Genomic DNA, 18,687 nt, shown 5'->3' with positions numbered 1-18,687 from the left:
TTCATTCATCAGTTGACAACTCCATTAAGCCTTCTCTGACCAGTGGTTTTTAAATTGAGTTAGGTTTCAAGGTTGATTTTGTTCCCACTTAAGCAAAATATATTTCTATCTTAGTCTCCTCATTATTCTGAACACATATACATATATCTGTTTTACTAATCAGACTCCAGGACCTTTAATTTTAGAGACTGAAGTTAATTATTTTCATATGGTGTGTACTTAGCATAATGCCTGGTATGTATGCTCAGTGAGTGCCTTGTTCAGTGAACTGAATTATTCTGTGCCTACTTATGTATGGTTGATGTAAAAAGTACCAGTTAACGTTTTGTCTTTTCTTTAAAACAAGCTACACAAAATTTCAACCAAACAGAAGTTTCTTTATGTTTTAATAATGGTCATAATTACTCAAATACAACAAAAGCATGTATATTCTTTTTAAATATTCTTAAAGGAACTGTTTTTGACTTTTTAAATGAGCATTCTTCCATTTATTTGGAGAGGGTGCAGTTGATTTTTTTAACATTGTTTCTAAACTAGGTATATGTACAACACATTTACCTTAAGTAACAGAAATTGCTAGTGTAAGTAAATTCTCTTTTCCTATATGAATTCCTGCTTCATGCAATATCACAAAAATTATAAGAATTGTACTGTAGAACATAATACTGAGATACTCTGAAAATGTTAGTAATGTAAACTGAAATTGTCACTTAAGAAAATTGCATTTCTCCATTGAAAATTTCCTTTGAAGCCCTGCTAATGTGGTTCCAGGTTATTCAGTAGCACATGAGGTAGGGTGAGTTAGCATTTCTTCCCTGACAGAACTGCCTAGAGTTCTTGCTATTTCCCATGCTATGCCTGTGTGTATGTGCTCAGTTGCTCAGTCATGTCCAACTCTTTGCGACCCCATAAACTGTAGCCTGCCAGGCTTCTCTGCCCATGGGATTTTCCAGGGAAGAATACTGTACTAGCCTATTATCTATAGATTTTGGGGGAGGGGAAAGCCTATCTGAACATATTTCCTTTGATAATTCCTGAAATGGTTCCACGTTAATGCATTCTGCATCCGCTTCATTGGAAATTCACTTTTAAAACTCAGCTAGTCAAATGCTCTGTATCTTAACCAAGGATTTAAGCTTGTATTTCTGAGAAGAAATTAAACATTTTTCTACAGGGAAATTATGGTCTGTCATTGATCATGTAGTATTTTTGGTGGTCTCCATTGATGATACATATGTTTATAATTCTGTATGGTGAATTAACTAAAAGAAATATTTTTGATTAATTACAATTGCTGGAAAATATTAACTTAAAAATCTCAGAATTCTTAAAGGTGCTTTGAAAGTTCTCTTTTACACAGTGTTTAAGTAAAGGAGAAGTTGCTGTTCATTTTTAAAAGGTTGCAGAATTAATCAAATGAAGGAATTTTTTTTGCTCTTTATAGACATTAAAATGCATATGTTTAAGACATGACTATTTTATGTCACCTGTTATTTTTAGTATCTATTTTTATTACTTCTCTCAATATTTTGATAAGTAAAGCATTTTTCCCATACTGTAAATTTTTGTGTAATGTATTAAAAATTGCTTTTTAGTATTAGCCTACTCCTAATTTACAGAGCACTTTGCAAGATAAAGCACTTTATATATTCAGTGATGGATAGTATTACCATTTTACATTTGAGAAAACCAGCTGAGTAGTGACATAAAGGTCAGTGAAACTATATTCTCAAAGGATAGATTATTTTAATATAATTGATAATGGGTGAAGTTCAACAATTGGGTAATAACTAATAACTTTAGTTATTAGTGAGTTTGAAAGAGCCAAATGTGTAATGACTTGTAAATCATTTTTTATTTAAAATGAAAATATGTATTTAGTTAAAAAATGTACATGATACCAAAAAAAAAAAAAAATATGTAGCTGGCAACTAGCTGTTGAGCATCCCTGGTGGCTCAGATGGTAAAGAATCTGTCTGCAATATGGGGGACCTGGGTTGGATTCCTGAGTAGGGAAGATCCCCTGGAGGAGGGCATGGCCACCCACTCCTTTCTTCCAGAATTCCATGAGCAGAGGAGCCTGGCCGGTTGCAGTCCATGGGGTCATAAAGAATCAGACTGAGCAACTAAGCACAGCATAGCACAGCTGTAGAACAATCATCAATAGGAAGACACTGGAACCCACCAAAAAAAGATACCTTTCATGGAAGTACAAAGGAGAAACCACAACAAAACTGTAGGAGGGGCACAATCATGATAAAATAAAATCCTATACCCGCTGGGTGGGCGACCCATAAACTGGAAAACAGTAACATCAAATAAGTTCTCATGCTGTTGTACAGGTTGTAGGCCTCATACCAGGCTCCCGGGGATCTGGCCAAGGGACTGGGAATCCACAGGGAATCTGACACTGAAGGCCAGCAGGATTTGATTATAGGACCTCCACAGCACTATAAATAAATAAAAATACTGATACCTGATGTTTACAAATGCCACTTACTCTGAGGGCATTATTTTATGTCATTAGCACTTACTGTTGCTGACAAGAATGCTGCCAATCTGGTTCTTATATCTATGTCAGTGACCACGATGAGTTGAATTTTGCCCCCCCCCGACTCCAAAAGAGACTTGTGGAAGTTCTAACCCCAAGTACATCAAAATGTGACTTTACCTGCAACTCCACTCATTGCAGATGTGATTAGGTACATTAAGGAAGATGATACTGAAGAGGGTGGACCCCTAAGCCAGTATAACTGTGTCTTTGTTAAAATAAAAATGGCCTGGTGAAGACAGAGACACAGGGAGAATGTCATGTGATGAGGAAGGTGAAGACTGGAGTTTTTTAGATGCAAATCATGGAATGAGAAGAATTGCCAGCCAACAATCAGCACTAGAAAGAAGCAAGAGAGGCTTCCCTTAATAGTTTCAAAGGAAGCATGGCTCTGCAACACCTTGATTTTAGATTTCTAGCCTCCAAAACTATAAGAAAATAAATTTCTGTTGTTTTAGGTCACCCAGTCTATGGTACTCCATTATAGCAGCCCTAGGAAGCTAATACAGTGACTCTGTTTCTTTTTCTAGAATATTTGGAACATTTATTTATCTGATTTTTGTTCTGCCATGTTACAGCTTGTCTAACTAGCTTTTCTTTTTATGTCTTGCACTTTATACTTTGTAATTGGGTGTTTCTATCACAAGAAAACTTCAACTTAAGAAAATTCTCTGAGATAATTTTATAACTTTATTTCACTATCTTTTTTCTTTTCTTTTTTGGAGGAATTCCTATTAGAAAGCTGTTGGAGCTTTCTAACAGGAATTAGAAATATGCCAATATTCTCAAATGTGCCAAATTCTTACCAGGTCCTGCTGTTCTTTCTGCCGAGACTGCTCTTCCATTTTTCCCAGGTCTAACTCCTGCAGAACTCAGCTTGAAAGCCTTTTTATTATAAAATATGTCCTCTTAACATTCCCTCTTCATTACATTGTTTTCTTTTAAAATAAATTATTAAAATATAGTTGCTTTATGATGTTGTTATTTTCTGCTGACAGCAAAGTGAATCAGCTATATGTATACATATATCTCTCGTTTTTGGATTTCCTTCCCGTTTGGGTCACCAGCAAAAACTGAGTAGAGCTTTCCATGCTATAGAGTCGCTTTTGTTGGTTATCCATTTTAAGCATAGTAGTATGTATACTTCAGTCCCAATCTCCCAATTCATCTTACCCACCTTTCCCCACGTGGTGTCCATACCTTTGTTCTCTACATCTGTGGCTCTATTTCTCCTTTGCAAATAGATTCATCCACTCCGTTGTTTTCTTGATAATCATATTTTTTTCAGTTCCTCAAGATTTATTTGTTTGGTGAGGATAGAAAGCAAGCGTCTCATGTTGAGCACTATATTCCTTATACCTAGTGTCATGTCTAGAACACAACAAGTGCCCGATAAATATTTGATGAAGGAGGAATAGACACTAAAATGAGTGATTTTATATAAAATGTGTTAGTGGAGTAAATTTTGTTTTAAAGAAGTAATAACGGGTTAAACACAGTAAAATCAGCCATAATGTGAAGAAATAAAAACTAGTTACAAAATTATGTTTCTTACTTAACTTGTGTATTTTTAATAGTCCAACTACATTAAAGCAAGCCTGTTTGTATTCAGATTTTCCAAGCTGACCTTGCTTGAAATTTGAAGCATTTTTAGAATAATTTATGCACCAAGAAAAGAGCACAATGCTCTAGTGATGCAAGGCCCCTGAGGGTACAATATCAAGTAAAATATTCATGAAGCTTAAGTGCAAGAGATATCAGATTTTCTGTGGTAGTTTAACAGTATATTTCTATACAAGGGAGTTGTAAAATGAAGAATATGAGAGAAGATAAATATTTAGGATAATGCAGAAGACATATAAAGTGAATTCTTGCCTGTTGAATTTTGCAGCTCTTTCCATTCCAAGTGTGTGTGTGTGTGTGTGTGTGTGTGTGTGTGTGTGTGTGTTCATGTTCCCTTATTGAGTCACATCAGATGCTTCTTTATAATCATTTTGAAAATTAATTTTAAGATCAATAGGGATTTGGCTATTCCTACATGGGTTAGCTTCTGATTGTCATTCATGTGTGGCCATTTGAAATTGAGATACATTTTCTTCATTTATTTTGTATGAAAAAGAAAAGATGGAGTATGATATCTTAATAATTGTGTAAGTTTTTGTAAGGTAGTTCTTGTGGAAGAAAGATAGCCATTCTTTCCTCAGCCTATTATCCATGGTCCATCATATGCTTTCTATGACACTTATTTTCTAAGGTGTTCAAGGAAGATATACGATGAAAAGAGTATTGGAAAATATGTAAGATCCAGTCATCTTTCAGAGTTCTTCATGTTGAAAACACTCACTAAAAGTTAAATGGGTAATAAAGTAATAAGAAACCTTGTTATGTATATTTCTCTAATGGTATATCTTTCTCCTGTTATTGATTATTTTATTTTAATCCTTCATCTAAAAGGTAAAAAAGTGTTTGATTTGTTTTTGAAAAACAAATTATTAAACAGCAAACTCAATCTTGTTTCAAAGCCTCTGCACAGGATGCTATCCCCCCTTCCAGCTTGTGACTATCTTATTCTCAGATTTTAGGTCACCATACAGTATGTGAAATATTAGAGTTACAGAATTAGTAAGCTGAGAAATTATTTTAACCTATAGTATCTTTGTTTTGTGATATTCTTGAATATTTAACTTACAAAATACATTAATGGTCCAGCGATATCTTAGATTGATAATATCTAGTCTGGTTTACATTCTGTTTTAAATACTTGCACCAATATTTTTTTCTTTCAGAGCAGTAGCTCTGATATGATCTGAAATTTAAAATGAGAACCTACCTATAGTGCTAATTATAGATAAAATACTGTGCTCCCTGTTGGACTGAGAAGCCTTGTACTTGTTTCCAGTCTGTTTCAGATGTGGGAGATTACAGGAAGGTCATATCCTCCTCACAGCTGTCACATGAATGATGACCAGAAGAATCATGTTAATTGCCAGCACTGTCACAAATGGCATATTTATAAATCTGATTTTTATGGCTAAGATCCCATAAAGATAAGACTTCTTGAGAGTAAACATGACTGAAACAGATAAATCATAATTCATGGCCTAAATAAGGGCAATAATATTGCTGATATGTTAGACAAAAAAATTCTCAGTTATCTTGAATTTAAAATTAGTATTAGTTCAATCTGAAAAATGTGATTGCTTGACAGCAAAATATTTTTACAGCTGTGTAATGAAAATCAAAGAGAAAATTATACTGGCACCTGAATTCACATCACTATTGTCATTACTATTATATTTTTAGGAATGTATCATGGTCAGATGTTTACACCTAGAAATGAAAGGAGTCATGCTGGAAAACTTTCATGAAGCTTTGATTTTTTTCAATCCCCCTTCTGCACAGTACCCTAAAGTGGTGTTCCCTCCTTTCTCTTTTGAAATTCCTCTTTTGTTTCTCTTCTCTGATCTCGCTCTATTTTTATTCTTTTTATTTCTCCCCACCTAATCACAGCCCAAAAGTGACAGATGAGTGTGGGAAAAAAAAAACAGTACAAAACGGAGAAATCAATTGTTCCATTCCTGTCTCATAAACTCAGTTTACTCATCAAATCCTTTTCTATAATTTAGTAGTCATGAAAATTGGTTATTTTAAGATTAAAATATCTCTCCTGACTCATTCAAAAGTTGTAATAGTCAACATTGTGGTGTTACCTGAAACCCGAAAACTTTCCTAATTGAATCTCATCTCAACAGATTTTTAGCATAATATCGATGTCAGGGACAGAAGGCAATGTCAACCCACTCCAATACTCTTGTCTGGAAAATCCCAGGGACGGAGGAGCCTGGTGGGCTGCCGTCTATGGGGTCACACAGAGTCTGACACGACTGAACTGACTTAGCAGCAGCAGCATTGTCCGAGAGGTTTGAATAGACTAGGATAAGCCTCTGGTAAACCTGAGAATGCTACAAACCTATTTTAGACCTCTTTACTGTTTTGTTTAGGGAGCTTCCCTGGTGGCTCCAATGGTAAAGAAACTGCCTGTGATGCAAGAGACCTGGGTTTGATCCCTGGATCAGGAAGATTCCCTGGAGGAGGAAATGGCAACCCACTCCAGTACACTTGCCTGGAAAACTCCATGGACAGAGGAGCCTTGATGGGCTACAGTCCATGGAGTTACAAAGAGTCAGACATGACTGAGTGACTAACACTTTCACTTTCACTGTTTTAAGAATTCAGAAATAGGCATCATCTAAATTTTGATAAGTAACATCTCTGCAGCAAGCTTACTGAACTGATGTCATGGGGCTGCTGGTCCTCCTACTTTCCTATCCCAGTACTTATTAGAGTTCATCTTCCCGGTTATTGTTATCCACTGGCCGTCTTTTCCTCCCATCACCATCATGCTTTCTGAGCTATCTGTGGAGTGGAACTGACCTTGAAGGCCTTCACTGGCTTCCATGCAGTAGCTTTCTGCCGTCTTTCACACCGCTTCCATCCATCTTGGTTTATAGCCTCAGACAAGCATGTGACTTTCACACTGCCCTGTGAACTAGATTTATTTATGTTGTCTCAGAATATGTCCCAAGTTTTGTTTTTTGTAATTAGTCATTTTTATAGTCTTCAAATATTTGAAGCATTTTTATTCATTTTTCTTGGTGGCCTGTAACAGGTCATCAAATTTAATTTTGATTTACTTTCCCTTGATTTATAAGTACATATGTGTTAAGTCACTTCAGTCATGTCTGACTTTTTGCAACCCTATGAACTATAGCTTGCCAGGCTCCTCTGTCCATGAGATTCTCCAGACAGGAATACTGGAGTGGGTTGCCATTGTCTTCTCCAGGTGATCTTCCCAACCCAGGGATCAAACCTTGATCTCCCGCACTGCAGGCAGATTCTTTACCATATGAGCCACTAGGCAAGCCCTTTTATAAGTACATTAAAGCATAATTTTATTGCACTTGAAACATTTTTTCATGTTGTTTTTTGCGTGGATGAAATATCATTTTTGCCAAAAAGAAAACTGTAGTAACAGATGATATGTCATACTTAACACTTTATTTGATTTGCAGAAAAAAAAAAGAAGTTTTATACCCTATATGGGACTTCCCTGGTGGCTCAGATGATAAAAAGCATCTGCCTACAATGTGGGAGACCTAGGTTCAATCCCTGGGTTGGAAAGATCCCCTGGAGAAGGAAATGGTAGCCCACTCCAGTATTGTTGCCTGGAAAATCCCATGGACAGAGGAGCCTGGCAGGCTGCAGTCCATGGGGTCGCAAAGAGTTGGACACGACTGAGCGACTTCACTTTCACCCTATATGTGGTAGTTAAAAAAAAAAAATTATTCCTCTTGAAGTCAGTTTCCATCATAGTTCCTGGTATTTATCTTGTTGTTGTGATAATAGTGATTATAACAGGTATTTTTATTGTATGCCAGGTACTGATGCAAACACCTTCAGCGTATTTACTAATTTATTACTAGTAACTCTGTATGATAGGTACTACTTACTATTCTTATTTTACATATGAAGAAACTGAGGTACAATAGATTTTGGGACTTGGCCAAAATTACCAAGTTAGTTAAAGGACCTGGATTCTGTCCCAGGCAGTATGGCTCCAGAGACTGCCATTTAAATACCACCCTTTGCTGCTTCTCTTTTTAAAAATAAAAGCTGATCTCAGCTTTGGACAGTATTAAAAATTTATAATTTGAAAGCATTTTCTAGTTTCTGTGTTTCTAAAATGCTGGTCAGCCAGTCTTGGGGAGCACAAAAAGTTCTTTGAGATTTAATAAGCCATGATAATCTGAGTCCTTTTATAGTAGTGAAATGTTTAAATCCATAAACCAGAAAATTACTGCTTAGTTTGATTAAAAATCTCTATGAAAGCAGGAAGACTTGCTAAGATAGCATCTTTAAAGATTAGTATTTGGTTTGTTGTTATGTATGTAATTTTCCAATCATATATATATATATTCACACACACACACACACCATATTGCTTATCTTATTTAACCAAAACTATTGTAAAAGTTATTCGATATAATATGGTCTTAAAATACACTGACAAGAAAATAATTACCAATTTTGCAGACATATAATTAAGAATACCATTTGGTTAAATCTATTCTATATCCTAAATGTTAAATAAGATAGATAACAACATGTGCATGTGTTTGAACCAGGGTTGAAAGTGAAACATATATCTGTAAAGATGGGCCACTTAAATTTGGATTCAAATTTGTAAGCCATGATTACATATTAGAAGAGCAATGAAATGTAAATAAAGTGAATAATTTATAGTTAGTGTCAACACAGTTAATGAAAATGTCTGAAGCAGAGTGTTTAAATCATTCCCAATGCTGCTGGACTCACAGCCTTCACCTGTACTTTGGAAAATGGATAAACACCATCTCCTAGAAAAGTCTTTGTACCTCTGGGGTTTCTGAGACACTGTCTCTCATGGATTGCTCCCACCTAGGCAATGGGGCAGTCCTCATTTTACGGAGCTTCTGCTCACAATCTTTGGCGAATTTACCAGTCTGAATATAGAACACCAACTAAACATATAGCGGGAAAATAATTCAAGAAGCTATGAAAAGTTGCTTGGTTTTACAAAGCAGTAAATATAATTTTTTGGTGCATTCACAGAAACATTGTAAAGAATCAACTGTACATGTAAAACTTTGCAGAATGAACAATAATGGGCAGTCATCACACTTAGGAAGAGACCTGTCTTCTTGACTGAGTGAATAAATGTTTGTTTGTTTGTTTATTATTAGCTTGGACACTCTGCTCTGTCACTGCTGAAACTATCTCTAAAGGCAAATTCCATTCTCACTTTCACTTGAGAGATGCAGTCACTGTGAAGAATATTGTCATAACTCAATGAGAATATTAAAGCTTCTTTCATACATATTTCCACACATGCATTTCATTATCATGTGAAAATTATAGGAAGACATCACAATTTATACATATATATGTGCACATATATCATAATTTTCACATGAAAATGAAATCTGTCCTCTCTCTAACACAGTACCTTTGAAAGGCTAATACATTATTGTACTTTGATATTTGCCCCATTACTTGTAGTTTCTATAAAGCAGGCTCTCTAAGCTGATTTTCGACTGAATAATCTTAAGAAGAAATAGAAAGCTGCATTTTTTTTCTTTTTCTGTCAGGGCTAATGCTTGGATGAAATAAACGGCAACTCATTTTGCTATATTTCTTAGTATTTGATATATTTCTTTTTTCCTTTCCATTCATGTAAATTATATGGATAATATTTTCAAGTAAAGACAGCATGGTGAAAAACTTAGCTATATGCTAGAACTTAACTTCTCCTATCCTCACAGAATTTGGCAGTTTTGAACATACTAGTAAAACAGAATGCTAAAGATTGAAGAGTTGTAAAAGATCCTCTAATCGTTCTTTTTCATTTTACATAGAAGAAATTGAGACTCATAGACAGCATATGTCTTTGCTAAGGGTCACTGAATGTGAAATCACAAATTAGAAATAGCACCAACTCCCCATGCTTCAGAACACTTACTTCTAATGCAGTACTTTGCTTTAAACATAAAATAAACAATAAGTCTAATGCGATAACAATAAAAATGTCTCATCTATGGCTTGAGCACAGATAAGTAGATTAATGCTATACCTTAACTGTAATGTAATAAATAAATGTAAGAAAATAACTTCAGGAGGTAGTGAAGGACAGGGAAGCCTGGTGTGCTGCACTCTATGAGGTCGCAAAGAGTCAGACAGGACTGAGCATATAAACAACAAGAAAATAATATGAGTAGGAGAAGGGATGGGCTTCCCTGGTGGCTCAGGTGGTAAAGAATCCACCTGCAGTGCAGAAGACATAGGTTTGATTCCTGGGTTGGGAAGAGCCCCTGGAAGAGGGCATGGCAACCCACTCCCAGGATTCTTGCCTGGAGAATCCCCATGGACAGAGGAGCCTGGGGGGCTACAGTCCATTGGGTCACAAAGAGTCAGACATGACTGAGTGACTAAGCACAGCACAGGAGAAGGCATATTAAAAATCATTGTTGCTTCTTTTTTTTTTTCTTTTTTATAAAAATAAGTAAAAGGGTGATCTCCATAATCTGATGTTGTTGATTTGAGGAAGACCAGGAACTAATGGCATGTTATACATACATACAGCTCAGAACATTTTATATCTTGCTCAGAGTAAAATAGATTTATTTCATTTATAGAAAAACCCTAAAGAGTGGCAAATATAGAATACCAAGACATCAGTAGAAATTTTAAGATTTGCAGAAGTCTGTCATTGTTCTGTAAAAATACCCAACAACCTGCAAGATAAAGGACAGACTTCTTAGCGCTGTCTCTGCAGCATCCTTCATTGTTCCCACCACCACTGTCCACCCGCTTTTCTCCTCATTCCCCTCTGGGCAACCCAGGCTTTAGCAACTCTGAAGAGCTGTCAGTTCTTAGAAGCTACCATTACACATGATGTTTCTTCCAGTGGCATTTCTCAGCAATGTCCTTCCAAGACAATATCATGTTATCTTTAGGGAAGGTATTTGGGCTTTCCTGGTGGTTCAGACAGTAAAGAATCTGCCTGCAATGCGAGAGACCTGAGTTCGGTCCCTGGGTTGGGAAGATCCCTGGGTTGGGAAGATTCCCGGGTTGGGAAGATTCCCCAGGGAAGATACAGAAAATAATATTAAGAACTGGTAACATCAGAAAGCACAAAGTCAGTAAACTGCAGTCAGGGTGTGAGAAGCAGATTTGGATTAAATCTCCATGGATCATTTTGCAGAGTAGTAAGCAAAGAGTTTGAGTGCTAGATAATATAATGCAGAGAGGGATTGAAAAATAGACTAGAATAAGTATTGTTTGAGTATCTACTAGGTAACTTATACATACTAGCTACATTCACATAACATATATTTTAATGTTCATAATATCTCTATAATGTTAGGGTTAATACACCTTTTTTGAAGACCAGGAAGATAAGTATAAAGTCTCATATATAATAACCAGCAGAACCAGGAATCAAATTCCAGTCCTTACTGAAATAATAATAACCATAATAATTTATTAATGTTTACCACCTTTTTAAAATGTAAGTTATGTTCATACATAGACTCTCTTGACCTCTCAGAAATCTTAAATTTTTGCTGATGTCTCAGTATTCTATATTTGCCACTCTTTAAGTTATTTCCAAAAATCTTCCTCGTTGATATACGTGTTTAGTTGGAACAGAGTTTTTTATGGAATTTCAACTCTCCACCCCATAGGGTCTCCCAGTGACAGCACACAGACTCTTGTCCCCAAATCCTGACAATTGAACCACAGCTTTGCTGGTTCTATGATTGAAACTTGTCATTAAACAAAGTAAATTAACCTTTGGAGACTGTTTGTGGCTATTGACATTCATGAGAAACTAATACAATGCAATTCTGAATTATTCATTGACAGAAATACAACTATCTGGCTGACTGAAAATTTGATGTCCATTATTAACTGTATTTTATTTTTGTAGGCAAATTTACAAAATATAGTCAGAAATATGTTTCATGAAAATGGAGTAAAGTTAATGAAAATAGGGAGAGCAGCTATGATGCTCTGGGCATTGTGCTAAGCTCTTTATTTAGATTATTTCATTTTATTTTACAATCAGTCAGTTCAATCAGTTCAGTTGCTCAGCCATGTCTGATTCTTTGTGACCCAACGGACTGAAAGCCCACCAGGTTTCCCTGTCTATCACCAACTCCCAGAGCATGCACAAACTCATGTACATCGAGTCAGTGATGCCATCCAGACATCTCATCCTCTGTCATCCCCTTTTCCTCCTGCCTTCAATCTTTCCCAGCATCAGGGTCTTTTCCGATGAATCAGTTCTTCGCATCATGTGGCCAAAGTATTGGAGTTTCAGCTTCAGCATCAGTCCTTCCAGTGAGTAGTCAGGACTGAATTCCTTTAAGATTGACTGGTTTGATCTCCTTACAGTCCAAAGAACTCTTTTTTAATATAAATTTATTTATTTTAATTGGAGGCTAATTACTTTACAATATTGTATTGGCTTTGCCATACATCAACATGAATCCACCACAGGTATACACGTGTTCCCCATCCTGAACCCCCCTCCCTCCTCCCTCCCCATACCATCCCTCTGGGTCGTCCCAGTGCACCAGCCCCAAGCATCCAGTATCATGCATTGAATCTGGACTGGCAGTTTGTTTCATATATGATATTATACATGTTTCAATGCCATTCTCCCAAATCATCCCACCCTCTCCCTTTCCCACAGAGTCCAAAAGACTGTTCTATACATCTGTATCTCTTTTGCTGTCTTGCATACAAGGTTGTCATCTTTCTAAATTCCATATATATTTATTAGTGTACTGTATTGGTGTTTTTCTTTCTGGTTTACTACACTCTGTATAAGAGGCTCCAGTTTCATCCACCTCATTAGAACTGATTCAAGGAACTCTTAAGAGTTTTCTCCAACACCACAGTTCAAAAGCATCGATTCTTCAGCACTCAGCTTTCTTTATGTTCTAACTCTCACATCCATTCATGACTACTGGAAAAACCGTAGCTTTGACTATTATCTTACAATGATATTGTGTAAATATCTATTTTGTAGATGAGGAATGAGAGATTGAGAGTTTAAGAAACTTCCCAAGTTAACAAACTGGTAAGGATCAGAGCCACAATTTAAACCTAAACCTAACTTTAAAGCAAAGATCTTAATCACAGCCTGATGTTTTCTCCCAAGTATGATAAAAGACACTTGAGAACAGAGAGAGTCTTAGAAACATTAACAGCTTCCAGTGGAGGAGTGTTTATTTTGTGTCCCACACTTTAAACTCTTACTCTGTTGTTGTTCAATTGCTAAGTCGTGTCTGACTCTTTATGACCCCATAGACTGCAGCACGCCAGGCTCCTCTGTCCTTCAGTATCTCCCAGAGTTTGCTCAAATTTATGTTCATTGGATGAGTAATGCTATCTAACCTTCTTATCCTCTGCCGTCTCCTTCTTTTGCACTCAATCTTTCCCACCATCAGGGTCTTTTCCGATGAGTTTGCTCTTTTCATCAGGTGGCCAAAGTATTGCAGCTTCCGCTTTAGCCCTTTCAATGAATATTCAGGGTTGAATTCCTTTAGGATTGACTAGTTTGGTTTGCCACACCCTAATTCTCACATCAATCCTGTGATATCGGTGCTCTTACCATAATGGCTTCCCTGGCAGCTCAGCTGATAAAGAATCCACCTGCAGTGCAGGAGACCCTGATTCAATTTCTGGGTTGGGAAGTTCCCCTGGAGAAAGGTTAGGCTATACACCCCAGTATTCTTGGGTTTCTCTGGTAGCTCAGATGGTGTGTGAGACCTGGTTTCAATCCCTGGGTTGGGAAGATCCCCTGAAGGAGGGCACAACAACCCACTCCAGTTTTCTTGCCTAGAGAATCCCCATGGACTGAGGAGCCTAGTGGGCTACAGTCTGTGGGGTCACAAAGATTCAGACACTACTAAGCACAGCGTCATAATTTTACACAAAAAAGACAGAAGCTCAAATATGAAATCATTTCCTAGGCCACATAGCTAATAAGTAGCAAGACTGAAGAAGACTTAATACCTGTCTCTGATGCTCACAGTCATTCTATTGCTGCACACTACATTTCCAAGCCAGGCAGAGTTGTCAGATAGAAATGACAGCCCTCAACATATGTCAGGCATGCTCTGTCACTTTATATTATCTCATTTAATCTCCATAACGATCTTATGATCATACATCTGTAATGATCACCATTTAATGGATAAAGATCATGGCATTAAGTCTCATCACTTCATGGCAAATAGAAGGAGGGAAAGTAGAAGCAGTGACATATTTTATTTTCTTGGGCTCCCAAATCACTGCAGATGGTGACTGCAGCCATGCATTAAAAGACACTTGCTCCTTGGAAGGAAAGCTATGACAAACCTAAACAGTGTATTGAAAAGCAGAGACATTACTGCCTACAAAGGTCCATATAGTCAAAGCTATGGTTTTTCCAATAGTCACATGCAGATATGAGTTGGACCATAAAGAAGACTGAACACCAGAGAATTGATGCTTTCAAATTGTGGTGCTGGACCATAAAGAAGGCTGAGCACCTAAGGATTAATTCTTTCAAATTGTAGTGCTGGGAAAGACCTTTGAAAGTCCCCTGAACTGGAAGGAGATCAAACAAGGACAGGGAAGCCTGGTGTGCTGCAGTACATGGGATCATAAAGAGTCAGTCTCGACAGAGCAACTGAACAACAACAGCAGCAACTACTAGGATAAGGAAAATGAAGCAAAGGATATGCATTCCTATTAGAGGAAGATCATTTTTGTCCTTATCATTGTTGTTAATAAAAAAATAGTTTTAGTCTAGACAGTGTACAGTGAAGATGTTTGGATTAAAACTTCATTAGCTACTCTAATTCCAGGTTTGCCTCCCTGAGACTTCATCCCCATCAATTTGTCAAAACTTGAGTGTATGTAGCAAGGATATATTGTGATTAACTGAAGCAGACAAGGACAGAAATAAAACAGAATTGTCAAGAGCTTCCAATGGAAGTCATGAAAAAAATAGTATCTGGTGAGGTTCAAAGGAAAGTGTTAAGATGTACTTCAAGGAGCTAGGTGAGCCTAAAGATCAGACTCATGTGTTCTTGTTATACAACTGACTTAGTGGTAGATAATATTAATAGTTATTGAGAACTTCCACTATTCTTTCATAAGAACATTCAGCAGAAACTAGACATTTGGATCAACTCCAAATATTGTCACCCTGCTTATTTAACTTATATACAGAGTACATCATGAGATACGCTGGGCTGGATGAAGCACAAGCTGAAATCAAGATTGCCGGGGAAATATCAATAACCTCAGATATATAGATTACACCATCCTTATGGCAGAAAGTGAAGAAGAACTAAAGAGCCTTTTGATGAAAGTGAAAGAGGAGAGTGAAAAAGTTGGCTTAAAGCTCAACATTCAGAAAACTAAAATCATGGCATCCTATCCCATCACTTCATGGCAAGTAGATGGGGAAACAGTGTCAGACTTTATTTTTCTGGGCTCCAAAATCACTGTGGATGGTGATTGCAGCCATGAAATTAAAAGACGCTTACTCCTTGGAGGGAAAGTTATGACCAACCTAGATAGCATATTGAAAAGCAGAGACGTTACTTTGCCAACAAAGGTCCGTCTAGTCAAGGCTATGGTTTTTCCAATGGTCATGTATGGATATGAGATTTGGACTATAAAGAAAGCTGAGCACCGAAAAAATGACGCTTTTGAACTGTAGTGTTGGAGAAGACTCTTGAGAGTCCCTTGGACTGCAAGGAGATCCAACCAGTCCTTCCTAAAGAAGATCAGTCTGCGTGTTCATTGGAAGGACTTATGTTGAAGCTGAAACTCCAATATTGGCCACCGGATATGAAGAGCTGACTCATTTGAAAAGACCCTCATGTTGGGAAAGATTGAGGGCAGAAGGAGAAGGGGATGACAGAGAATGAGATGGTTAGATGGCATCACTGACTCAATGGACATGAGTTTGGGTAAACTTCGGGAGTTGGTGATGGACAGGGAGGCCTGGCGTGCTGCGATTCATGGGGTTGCAGTCGGACACGACTGAGTGACTGAACTGAACTGAATAGGGGAATCTGTCACTAGATCAGAAGGAAAGTTATTAAAGAATAAAAAATACCAATAACTCTGGAAAAAATTATCATTTAATCCTACAGTATGAGCAAGCCAGAGAAGGAGTGGTACAAAAAGTTGGAAACTGCTAGATGGTAAAAATCCATGTTTTACAGAGTTTGCACTAAAAATGATTAGGAGTCTATATATTAAAAAGGGAAGATGCCACAAAGGGAGACTGTCAAAAATGGTCTTCATGCTCTGCAATCACAGATGGTGCCAATAAAGAAGAAAATGTTGGGATACCGAAAGAAATCAGAAGAGTTGTCCAGGTAGCTTGCCCATGAACATGAGAACATATAAAATTATGGAAGCAGTGTTATATAAGCAAGAATGATTACAGAAGACTAATAGAGACACCTAAGAAAATTTCCAGAGAGTTTAAAGCAAAAATGGAACTGAGAAAAATTCCTAAGGATATAAAAAATAATCTTTAAAATTCTATTCAAATAAAGGAGAATAATTGGAGAATGAAATGGCAGCCCTATCCAATATTCTTGCCTGGAAAATCCCCTGGACAAAGGAGCCTGGTGGGCTACTGTCCATAGGGTCGCCAAGAATCAGACACGACTGAAGCGACTTAGCAGGCAAAGAAGGATGCTAAAAAGAGGAAGGCCTGCTGCTTGAGACTGAAGGTGACATTAACCTGACCAGGGGAAGCTGTGCTTCTCTACTCCATTTAACTTTTCTTTAGACAGGGAAGAAAGAAAATGTTTCCATATCTGAGAGAATGCACCTACTTACTTTGATTACATCCTATATTATTGTGAAGACTTGAAATTGAGAGTTTTAAATTATTACTGATTTGTTATAGCTATTAAATAAGTGGCTCAGAGAGTAAAGCATTTGCCTACAATGTGGGAGACCTGGGTTCGATCCCAGGGTCGGGAAGATCCCCTGGAGAAGGAAATGGCAACCCACTCCAGTACTCTTGCCTGGAAAATCCCATGGACCTGGGTTCGATCCCAGGGTCGGGAAGATCCCCTGGAGAAGGAAATGGCAACCCACTCCAGTACTCTTGCCTGGAAAATCCCATGGACTGAAAATCCCATGGGCTACAGCCCATGCGGTCACAAAGAGTCGGACACGACTGAGCAACTTCACTTTCACTTATATATGCCAAGCACTCAATAAAGTATTAATTCAGTTACTCCTTAAACCAACTCTACAAGGTTGATGATCTTTCCATAGTATAATGAATAGAAAAAAACGTTAAATATAGGAGTTATCTTCAGATTCAAGATAACCTGTCCAGTGACACAATTTGATTTTCAGTGAGATTATTTGGTTTATCTTGTTCTTGTTGAACTCATATTGTCATGGAGTCTCTGATTAGTGTTAATAATTTTCAGTAATAAAGTGAGAAGTCTTATGCTGAAAGTGAAAGTCACTCAGTTGTGTCTGACACTTTGCAACCCCATGGACTATCAAGTATATGGAATTCTCCAGGCCAGAATCCTGGAGTGGGTAGCCTTTCCCTTCTCCAGGGAATCTTCCCAACCCAGGGATCGAACTGAGGTCTCCTGCATTGCAGACAGATTCTTTACCAGCTGAGCCACAAGGGAAGTGAAAATCTTCTGCTATTTAGACATTAAAGTGACCAACTATTGAAACATACAAGTTGTGTCATACTGATCAAATCTCTAGGTGATATGAAGTTGGGAATGACAGAATCTTAGGGCTACAGAAATACTGAATGTAGATGAAACAACAGGAAGGGAATATTCCCTGTTTTGTTTTGTTTTTAAAAGAAAACAGTAGCTTTATGGATTAGAAGAACATGCACGCTCAGTTCTTCAGTTGTGTCTGACTCTGCAACACCATGAACTGTAGGTGGTCAGGATCCTCTGTCCATAGGATTCTAAAGCAAGAATACTGGAGTGGGTTGCCGTTTCCTACTCCAGGGCATCTTCATGACCCAGGGATCAAACTCACATCTCTTGCATGGGCAGATGGATTCTTTACCAGTGTGCCACCTAGGAATCCCCATGGATTATAACAGAGAATTGGTAAAAATAAACTTCTCTATGGATAGAGTAGAGAAGTCTATTTTTGCTAATTTAGTAGATTAAAAAGCTTTGCATAATGAAGGAAACTGTAAGCAAGGTGAAAAGACAGCTTTCAGAATGGGAGAAAATAATAGCAGATGAAGCAACTGACAAAGAATTAACCTCAAAAATATACAAGCAACTCATGCAGCTCAATACCAGAAAAATAAATGACCCAATCAAAAAACGGGCCAAAGAACTAAGCAGACATTTTTCCAAAGAAGACATACAGATGGCTAACAAACACATGAAAAGATGCTCAACATCACTCATTATCAGAGAAACGCAAATCAAAACCACAATGAGGTACCATCTCATGCCGGTCAGAATGGCTGCTATCAAAAAGTCTACAAACAATAAATGCTGGAGAGG

General features: G+C 37.3%; 1 protein-coding gene across 2 annotated transcripts in view; it reads left to right on the top strand.

Moving 5' to 3' along the window:
* GRID2 (glutamate ionotropic receptor delta type subunit 2) overlaps positions 1-18,687 on the top strand; it is a 1,614,208-nt gene that overhangs the window by 1,155,753 nt on the left and 439,768 nt on the right. The gene's annotated exons all lie outside the window — the stretch shown is intronic.

This window comes from Capricornis sumatraensis, chromosome 7 (assembly GCF_032405125.1).
Source record: "Capricornis sumatraensis isolate serow.1 chromosome 7, serow.2, whole genome shotgun sequence".
NCBI classification, from domain to species: Eukaryota; Metazoa; Chordata; class Mammalia; order Artiodactyla; family Bovidae; genus Capricornis; species Capricornis sumatraensis.
The sequence above is the reverse complement of the archived record's forward strand: the minus strand, read 5'-3'. Positions and strand labels throughout refer to the sequence as shown.